Here is a 7,304-nt window from a genome sequence, read left to right as displayed (position 1 = left end):
CCATAGACTTCATTGTTACTCATACTTCTATTCAGATGCCCTCACCTATTGACCTGGCTGTCTTCTTTGTTACTCACAGACAATGTTTCTTCACCCACCCTGGACACTCCAACAGGTATATATACTCCACTTGCTTTCCCAACATCAGATCCTCTGAAGATGCCAGCCACAGATGCAGGCGAAACGTCAGGAGAGAATGCTGCTAGAACACGGCCATACAGCCCGGAAACCATGCAGCACCCAAGGTAGACTGACTCTTTAATTTGGCAGGAAAGTTGCAGGTGTCTCTCTGCCCTAAGGAGTTACTGGGGGCTGGTAACAAGTTGAATAAACCCAAAAAATAGGTGCGGTGCTGTCAAATCAGACCTCCAAAATAATTGTAAGCTATACCATAAGCTACAATAATGCTCCAAATAGTCTTAGATGACAATGCAAAGATGCAGTGCATATTTACTATACTATGCTCATGTTAATAGATAGAAGTGCAATATAATAATAGCAAACCTTTATTGGCATAGACAACAGTATAACAATAATAAAAATGGATTAAAAAGCTTATACAATACAGGAAATAAATGTTAGGTCGAAGGAAATCTACTGGCGTTTAGTAATTTCCAGGAGAAAGTCTGCCACTATCATACAGAGAGAAGGATCAGGATTGTCCAACAAGTAGTGTAATCTAATTAAATCGGGGAGATCTGGTAAATGTAAAGGAGTAAGATTCACATACTTGGATCTGATTTCCTTGAATCTGAGACAGTGTAGTAATTGGTGGGCCAGAGATTCAACTGAGCCATCGTTACATGGGCACAATCTTTTAGCCTTTTCTTGTTTATTAAATCTGCCATGTAACAAGGCAGAAGGTATAACATTAAACCTGGCCAGCATTATGGCTCTCCTTTGAGCAGGGTTTATTAAGCAATACAGGTAGTGTGCCACGTGGCCCCGTTCAAATGGGAGAGAAAGATACAGGGGGGAGCAATATGAACTGCAGAAGTGCAATATGAACTGCAGAAGGAATTCATGGGGAAGGAAATATCCCTTCAAAACTCACAGTCCAAACTGAGCATCCAAACCCAGCATGTTAAGTAGTCCAAGTGGAAAATGTGGAATGTGTGATGTATTTATGTGTCATCTTTGTGCAGGGACCATGCTAATCCTCTCTATATTGTTTCAATCATAGTCTCTGTGCTGCCAAAGTGATAGGACACAGGAGCATTGTGTTGTGCAATGTTACAGCATCACTCCCAGATGAAACTCCAAAAGTGATGTCACTGCATCATGCAGCACTCTAGGAATCCCACAAATCTTGCTTGAAATGGTACAGTCCAGGGACAGCTGTACCTATTTATTTTGAACTAGCAGGCCTGGCCACGCGTTGCTGTGGCTCAGCCTGGTGAAATGGAAAAGAAAGAAAAGGGGAAGCAAACGGTTTGAACATGTGTCATTGCACAATGCTTGCAAGGTAGGGGAGGGGCAAGGGGCCCCTCACTCCCCTCCCTGTCTCCCATTCCCTTGCTTGGCACCCCGCCCCTGCTAGGGTGGGTGGGCCATGTCCAGGTGGCAGGCCCTGTCTCTTTCACTCCCTTCCCTTGCAGGCGAATTACCTAACTTAAAACACGCTGGGACGCATGAGCTACGTTGTGTTCAAATTTCAGAGCGTTTGGTCCAGCAAACCCCCGGACCCGCCCTCACCTTCCCCTCCAGATGGCGGGCCCCATCTTTTTCACTCCAGATGGCAGCAGTTTTCAAGGAAGGCATGGTTGTATCAGAGGGTTGTATCATGGTTGTATCACCCTTGTATCAGAGGGTGTTGCTTTGACGGCCAGCAGATGGCACTGTTGCGGAACAGAACTGTGGTTCCAACTGTCACAGGTGTGGCATGTACACAATAACTGGCGCAGTTGTGACATGTACACAACAGGAGGTGTGGAAACAGTATGGAAACCTGGCCGCACACAAATGCGATGTTGTGTGAAAATTTCAAAGCAATCGGTCCAGTAGTTTGGGAGATTACCTGTCAGCAGAAAAACGCATTGATAGATTTTTATATATATAGATCGAAAAACGCACTGATAGATTTTTATATATATAGATTTATCATAGAGATTGGAGGAATTCCTAAAGAGTACCTTGATGTGGTGGATCCATGGGCACAAGGATGAGATGGAGGAGAACCATGCAATGCGTAGCACACAGTGCTCTTTGGAGGAAAGGTAAAATGTTAAAAATGAAATAGGTAGATATGGACGGTGTTTTCAGCCGCTACCCTGCATCCTCTGTCAAGTCCATATACTGAAAAGGTTAGGGGGTTGTAATGGTTTCTAAAAGCATTTTAGCGCACAAAAGGAAGAGGCCTTTCTCTTCTGCTCCGAACCCAAGGAGGGGGAGAAAAAAAGACAAGGCAGAATTGGTTGGTGATTATCACTGAAAGCCTAAGAGCCCCAGCTAACCTTCTAACAATGAAATATGAGAATTTACCTTCATGGTTCAATGCCTGCTATTCAGCCGTCTGCCGGGGGTCTAAATCAATGGTTCTGTACCCTCCAGCCAAGGTTTCTCTTTCAAAACCTGCAGGGACAACCTCAAGTTCATCCTCCGAACGAAGCGCTTGCCATTTCATTTCATTAACCTAAGATCTCCTGCAAAAATGGCCACAGAGACCCACCCCACCCCGCGCCGATACTTTTCCAAGCATCTCTGCCTCTGTCTCAATTCCCGTACGTAACAATAAGTGCACAGGGGCTGTTCATTAAGAAGGGAGCTTTTGCAGAGTCTTTTTTTTAACCACCAGTTTTCAAAAGACAACTCGCTGCTCCATGAAAGCAGGCAGTTCTCCTTGTCTCAGAATATAACTGGCCAACAATAGGCAGAATCTTAAGAAAAATTAAGGGCAATTTAGCAACAGGGTCCATGCAGTGCAGAGGTGGGATCCAGCAGGTTCTCACCAGTTCCCGAGAGTGGGTTACTCATTATTTGTGTGTGCCGAGAGGGGGTTACTAATTGGGTCCGCTTTTCCGTTAGAAATTCCATTAGGTCCAAAAATCATGAAGTCCTGTTGTTTCCTATGTGGCTGGTTAGCGAAGGTAGAAAACGGGATAATTCTCCCTGTTGGGCTGTTTTAAAAACATGTTTTAGAAATATGGTAAAGTTCCTTGTTTAAGGAAAGTCTCCTTCTTTTGAGTTCTAGAAACAAAATTAAGTCTTTGAAAGTATTAAGTATTTGACAGGCAGTCAATTAGAGGAGAAGTAGTTGTTTCTGTTGGCAGCAGACGATAGGACTTGCTAGAATGAGTTTAAATTATGGACAGAAAGATACCAGCTGGAAATTAGGAACTTTTTTTTTACAGTAAGAGTTTTTTACAGTAACAGAGAAATTATTAATGCCCCGCCCCTGGAATGCCCGGCCACGCCCCCGTCGTGCCCCGCCCAGCCCCATTGGTGCTACGCCACTGTTTGAATCCCACCACCATGGGAACCTGTTACAAAAATTTTTGGATCCCACCACTGATGCAGTGCATATCCCCCAAAAAATCAAGACCTTCCGAACAAAGCCGTGTCAGAGGTGAGCATCTGGGGGAATGAGACATTTGGTTCATCTTTCCCAGTAAAATTCCTGCCACACCAAGGGCCCACGTACAAATTTTTAGTTCAGGCGTCCCCAGCATGGTGCCCTGGGGTGCCATGAGACTCACCAACACTTTTTCTGGTGTTCATCGAGTGTTATTAAAAAATGAGCCAGGCAGTGGTGGGATCCCAAAATTTTAGTAACAGGTTCCCATGGTGGTGGGATTCAAACAGTGGCGTAGCGCCAGTGAGGCTGGGCGGGGCGTGACGGGGGCGTGGCCAGGCATTCTGGGGCAGGGCATTAATAATTTCTCTGTTACTGTTCCTAAGTTTGGCATAGTATGTAAACCAGGGGTGTCCCGGCAACAATGGGACAGAGCCAGTCTCTCTGTCAACTTCCCATACATTCCATCCGTCCTAGACATGGGTGGATTCCCACTGCTGATGCAATGGCTGATACAGCACTTTATAGCAGGATTCACCACACCTTCCCTACCCCAGACCACCCGTAGCAATGTCAATTGTTGCAAAAAAGCCCCGTCATCCCCCCACCCCTGGCCCGGGCTTCCTCACAGGGGAGGGGGGAGACAGGGGAGGGCCCACGGAGCTGCTCCATGGACACTCGTCTGTCTCCCCCCCACTCCCACGAGGAAGCCCAGGCTCTGCCACCCCCACCCCCACCTACAGCTTCCCACCCTCCCCCACCCAAGCCTTGTTTTCTAATCTTCCCCCACCCCTACCCTCATGTTGTCTCTCTCCCACACCCCAATCCTAACTTCAAATCCTTCCCACCCTCATACTCACCTACCAACCCCCAACCACTTTCCACCTTCCCCCACCCCAATCCTAATCTTTCCACCCTCCCCCCACCCTGTCACACCTCCAACCCTCCCTCCCCTAGCCACTCCTTTCCTCAGCTTTCCAATGAGTGCCAAAATGGGAGTCTAGGACACCAGGAGCATTCCATGAGTCAGGAAGTGGACGCATTTCTTTGCTGGAGGGTACCAGGGCTGTACCACACAGTTTTGCCGAAACATTACAGCATCAGCAGTGTTAACAGCAACAGTCAGTGTAGACAGGAAGTGATGTCACTGAATAAGCCATTGCTCCCTCGCACAGGTTGCCAGGTAGAACTTGGCATCCTGTGGTAAGCCCAAAACTAGTTAGTCCAAAACAGGGGTCTGCAACCACCTACCTGAGAAGGGAGAGAAAGATAAGGAGTTTGTAAGTTGCTTTGAGACTCCTTAAAGGTAGAAAAGAGTGGGATATAAATCCAAACTCTTCTTCTTCTTAGTCTGTCCAGGGACTCTTTCAGGACCCAGATGCTTCCAATTTCTTTCTTGGAATATGTCCATGACTCAGATGTTGACGTAGATGCAGACAGGGGCAGTGGCGTAACACCAGTGGGATAGGGGGGCGCAACGCCCAAGGCGCAGTTTACCCTCGCTCCACACCTGGGGGGGTCATCACCCAATAACTAGTCATGTAAACCTCTTGAATGGCTTCCCACCAATAATACACCCTCTTGGCCTGTTCGGGCCCTACCAGCTGCAGTCTTCCCTTCCCATCATGCATTGGGCTGGTGACACTGAGACGGGGACAGAGATATCAGTGGTGACAACCCTTCTGCAGTTAATATCACGTATTTGATGATTTCAACCTTGTCTCCTGCCTGCAGCCTGCCGTTCAAAGCAAACCGGCCCCCTCCAAGGTGGGTCCCCCGTCTGTTGTTGCATTCTGGCATCTCTCTGAAGAAGCAATTACTTCAAACCAGAGTCAAGGGGCTGGGGACCAGTCACCTCGATGAAAAGGAGTGGGATGGGGATGGGGGGAGGGGGGGAAGGGAGGGAGAGAGAGAACAGGACAAGGGAAAATAAGAAAATGTCTTCATTGCTTCTCAGGCTTCAAATTGGAAAAAACAGAGATCAATAAAGCAGAACTTCATTTAATGGTGTGAGAAACTACCCAGAACGGAGACAGGCAGGAATCACTTATTACAAAACAAACAAGCCAATTAGAACCCGGCAAAGAAAGGCCGGAGGGGCGGGTGGGGAGGATGGTGACACCGAAGACACCTTCCCGTGGCAGAAGGGAGCTTCCGTCTCCTTTGTTTAACAGGACAATTCAAGGTAGTGGCGCGGAAGCTCATGCAAAGCTTGTCAGAAGTAATCCAAACTGATTACTGACCTAGGGTGGAAAAGCAGCCCTGGAACTAGGGAAGCCACGCAGCCCCAGAGAATCCACTCAGCACAGCCTTGGACAACAAGGGCTCCGACCTAGACTGTGAAAAAAATCCTGTCTGTGGACTAGAACTGAGCCGGGGGATGGACACTTAAGTAGGGTTCCCCACCTCCACGTGGGTCTGCTATAGCTCAATCAGGGGGGTGCGTGTGTAGATGTGCATGTGTGTGTATATGTGTGTATATGTGTGTGTGTATATATATCTGTGTGTATGAATACGTATATATGTATATGTATGCATATGTGTATATGTTTGTATATGTACGCGGTGCTTACCCTGTGACCGTCTGCTTTGTGTGTAGATGTATGTATGCATATGTGTGTATGTGCATATATGCATGTTTATATATATGTATATGTGTGTATATGTACAGTATGTGTGTATATGTGTATGTGTATATGTATGTATATGTGTGTTATATGTGTGTATATGTATGTGTGTGTATGTACATATGTATATGTATATGTGTGTATATGTACAGTATGTGTGTATATGTGTATGTGTATGTGTGTGTATGTGTGCATGTGCGAATATGTATGTATGTGTGTATATGTATGTATATGTATGTATGTGTGTATATATGTATATGAATATGTATGCATATATGTGTGTATATGTATATGTGTATATGTATATGTGTGTGTGTGTGTGCATATGCGAATATGTATGTATGTGTGTATATGTATGTATATGTGTGCGTGCATATGTATCTATGTGTATGAATATATATGTATATATGTGTGTTTGTGTGTGTACATGTATATTTGTATATGTATGTGTGTATGTGTGTGTGTATGTATGTATGTATGTATGCATGTGTGTGTATATATGTGTGTGTATAAGTGTGTGTACATATATGCGTGTGTATGCGTATGTATGTGTGTGTATATATGTATGCGAGCTTGTATTTTGATGCGATTTTGATGTGATTTTATACTGTTTATGCCAAATAAAGGCTAAATGAATGGAAAAAAGTATGCATATATGTGTGTGTGTGTGTGTGTGTGTGTGTGTGTGTGTGTGTGTGTGTGTGTGTGTGTGTGCGTGTGTGTGTGTGTGTAGGTGCACCCCCTCCCCCCGACTGAGCTATAGCTCATGTGAAAGAGCAGAGAATCAAACTGTGTTCTCCAGATTAGAGTCCACTGCTCTTAACCACTACATCACGCTGACTCTTTCCCCCAGAGAAAATGGATGCCTTGAAGGGTGGAGTCTTTGGCTTAATACCCTTTTCCTCCTTTGGCTCCAGAAATTTCCCAACCTAAAGAGGGCAACCATAAATCAACCTTGAGTCTTAGTGAGAAAGGCAGACTGTAAATAAAGTAAATCCTGCCCCATTTGAAGTCGTTTCTGCAGTCCAAGAAACTCATTGGAAGTGGAAAGACTGGCTGGATCAAGAGACCTGTCATCTGTCTTTGTCTGGCCTCCTGATTCGCCTTCCCTCTGGACTACAACACTGATAACTGGCCTTTTATGCACGTGGTGCTTACCCTGTGAC

At 45.8% G+C, this 7,304-nt stretch overlaps 1 non-coding gene across 1 annotated transcript; it reads right to left on the bottom strand.

Annotated features, from left to right (window-relative positions):
• Positions 1 to 1,100: 1,100 nt before the first annotated feature.
• On the bottom strand, positions 1,101 to 1,209 carry LOC125425225. The gene has a single exon (XR_007243332.1). It is a non-coding gene; the product is annotated as a U6 spliceosomal RNA (small nuclear RNA).
• Between the last annotated feature and the right edge of the window lie 6,095 nt (positions 1,210 to 7,304).

The sequence above is a fragment of the Sphaerodactylus townsendi genome, unplaced genomic scaffold (genome assembly GCF_021028975.2).
Source record: "Sphaerodactylus townsendi isolate TG3544 unplaced genomic scaffold, MPM_Stown_v2.3 scaffold_22, whole genome shotgun sequence".
NCBI classification, from domain to species: Eukaryota; Metazoa; Chordata; class Lepidosauria; order Squamata; family Sphaerodactylidae; genus Sphaerodactylus; species Sphaerodactylus townsendi.
Note: the sequence above shows the minus strand (reverse complement) of the source record. Positions and strands in the feature narration are given on the sequence as shown.